Here is a 2,806-nt window from a genome sequence, read left to right on the forward strand (position 1 = left end):
CATCCTCCATCCCTTCTGCCTCCTCTTCCGCGGGGAGTAACCGAGAGATTTTATGTAACAACAATGTAACGTTCAGGGCCTGTGAGTGATGGTTGCGCCCCCTTCAGTTTTGCAGAAAAGAAAGGGATGTGAAGGGTCAAGTTTTCATCAGAAACCTCATAAACCTGAGAAAGGAATCCCAAGGCCTTGCACTGCTAGCTTCCGGGCTCCCTGCCTCAGATTCCTAACGGCTTCCCATGAATTAGAATGTGTAACAGTTCTGTTGGGAAAGGGCGGGCCTTGAGTCCGGTGGCAGGAATCCTTAACGGAGCAGAGGGGATGGGTGGTTCCTGGCAGCACAGCCCCAAGGTGGGCTCCACAGAATCCTGAAGGACACTCATTGTTTCTCCAGAAAGTATCCCTCCTTTGAAGCCTTTTGAGCTTTGTTTTGTGAGAAGCTACACTGAATACACTGGAGGAGCGAGTAATTTTTCTTACAGGTTTGTTACTGACGTCATATGCTGGCCATGGCGGCAAAACAAACAAACGAAAACCTAAGGAACACTCTCTAGGTTCACCCACGGTGGAATGAAGGCAACCCTTAGTTGGATGTTTGCGTGGATGGGCTGTTTATCCTGAAGGGTACGAAAATCCTAACTCGGAGAAAGGATTTTCTACAGAGAATAGTCAAACCAAAAAGACGGAACTACTGGTCTTAGACACCCAGAGGTTTTCAAGCTGCCTCAGGCGTTTGAGTTTGAGTGTGAGTTCCTGAGTTCTACTTGTAGGATCACAGCAAGGCGGCCCTTATGTTTCTCCAGGTAAAACGCAAAAAAACCCCCTGTTTTAGAGTTATTGTGGGACGTAATCTAAAAAGCAAAGCATCGTTATGGTAATTCAAATTTCCTGGTGAGTGTTAGATGTTATTAAAAGTATTAATGGAAGGGTCCAAGGAGCTTCCCTTATGGTTCTGACACATTAAGACTCTTCCTGGAGCGACAGCTGAAGGAATATGGCTTGAGAGAGTGATTGCTTCCTTGGGTGATCACTTGGAAGGGGAGGACATATGAGATGGAGGTCTGGTTTCTGAGCTCTTGTGTGGGCCTCACTGGGATTTGCTGTGACTTACTTGTCTAGTTAGTCCCTTGTTGTACACATCTATGGAGCTGGTTGGAGCTCACCCATCCGTCCTTTTTCTTGGTGTTTACTAGCACTCACTGTTCCTTTCTGCTCATGGAGGCCAGGGCTGGCTCTCCCTCTGATTCCTGGCTTGGATTAGACACTATTATCAGCACCATGACCTCTGATTCTTTTTTTTTAATTTTGTAATTATATTTATGTACAGAAAACTTAGTGTACATTTAACCCAGTTTAGTGGCGAGTTCTTTAGCCTTTGCCTTTTCCAGCTTGGCAATGCGAGTCACAGACTTAGGACTCAGGATGTTGCCTCCCCAGTGGCGGCAGATCTCGTCTTATCTGTCATTATAATTGGTCCTAATAGCTTCCACCAGCTTAGCCAGAGCACCCTTGTCTTCCAAGTTAAGCTGTGTGAAGGCAGCAGTGGTGTACATCTTCCTGTGGACCAGGCGCCCCAGCCTGGCCTTTCCCTTGATGATGCGGTAGGGCACCCCCATCTTTCGACAAAGGGCAGGCAGGACAACCACCAGCTCAATGGGGTCTACATCATGGGCAATCACCACCAGCTGAGCCTTCTTGTTCTGCACCAAGGTGGTGACTGTCCTCCCTGCTCAGAGGACAGGTGGTCTCTTATTTGGGACGTCCCCTTTGCCAGCAGCTTTCTTCTCAGCGCGGGCCAGTCACCTTTGCTTCTCCTGCTTTGTCTCTGGTCTGTACTTGTGGGTGAGCTTAAGCATCTGAGTCGCTGTTTGCCTGTCCAGGGCCTGGGTGAATGGTTGATGGCAGGGGGTATCTTGAGCCTCTTAAAGAGGATGGCTCTTTGCCACTGCAGCCTGGTGTAGCGGGGCCATTTGACGAAGTGTGTTAGATCTCTTTTGGGCTGGATGTCCTGCCCAATGCTGAAGTTCTTAGGCCTTTTCTCAAACAAAGGATTGAGCACCTTTTTGGCCTCCTGTTTCTTGACTACGGCGGGGGCCGGGGCCACCTTCTTCCCCTTGGCCTTCTTTTCTTTGGGCATCTTGTTCGGCTGGAGGAGAGAGCATGACCTCTGATTCTTAATTCTGCTGCCTTCCTGGTCCTTTGATAGCTTGTATGACCTCTGGACCCCACACAGGGCATGCTCAGAAGTGATAACGGAGGACCATTTTATTAACTACTAATCATTGTCTCTGTTAATCCGCTGCATTTTTCTTTTTAACAGAATTAGACTATATCTTGTGGAACATAAGTTCCTTTCTCAAGTTCCACACAGAAGAAAGGCTCACAAGTCCCCATTTACTTTGTTTTCTCCCCAATCTATTTAATAAACCTTCTAGGATTTGAGCCCAGCAAGGAAAAAAACCAGAACACAAGTGTCCTTGTCTTTCACTGCCTTTTTTTCTTGGGTTCAAAGGTGATATGTACACCTGTCAGGTCAGAGGTTAAAAGTTACAGTGCCTAGCTATGGAGTTATGCATATGGGGAGCAGAAAGTAATATTTTAAAGACACAAGACAAAAACCAACATGTAAGAAATCTTTTCCATCGCTACATGAGTCAAATCATGAAAAGAATCTTGTCTTGGTAATATTCTGTAAATTATGACTATCTTACACATCTCAACCCCGAATGTATTTAAGCTTGCCACTAAAAAGGAAATTTGATATCTGAAGCTTCTACATGAAAGAGACCCTGAGAGAGGCCTCTCTAAG

At 46.5% G+C, this 2,806-nt stretch overlaps 1 pseudogene; it reads right to left on the reverse strand.

Moving 5' to 3' along the window:
• Window positions 1-1,340: 1,340 nt before the first annotated feature.
• LOC148005077 (large ribosomal subunit protein eL8 pseudogene) lies at window positions 1,341-2,157 on the reverse strand (annotated as a pseudogene).
• Window positions 2,158-2,806: the final 649 nt, after the last annotated feature.

The sequence above is a fragment of the Rattus norvegicus genome, chromosome 6, assembly GCF_021556685.1.
Source record: "Rattus norvegicus strain SHRSP/BbbUtx chromosome 6, alternate assembly SHRSP_T2T, whole genome shotgun sequence".
NCBI classification, from domain to species: Eukaryota; Metazoa; Chordata; class Mammalia; order Rodentia; family Muridae; genus Rattus; species Rattus norvegicus.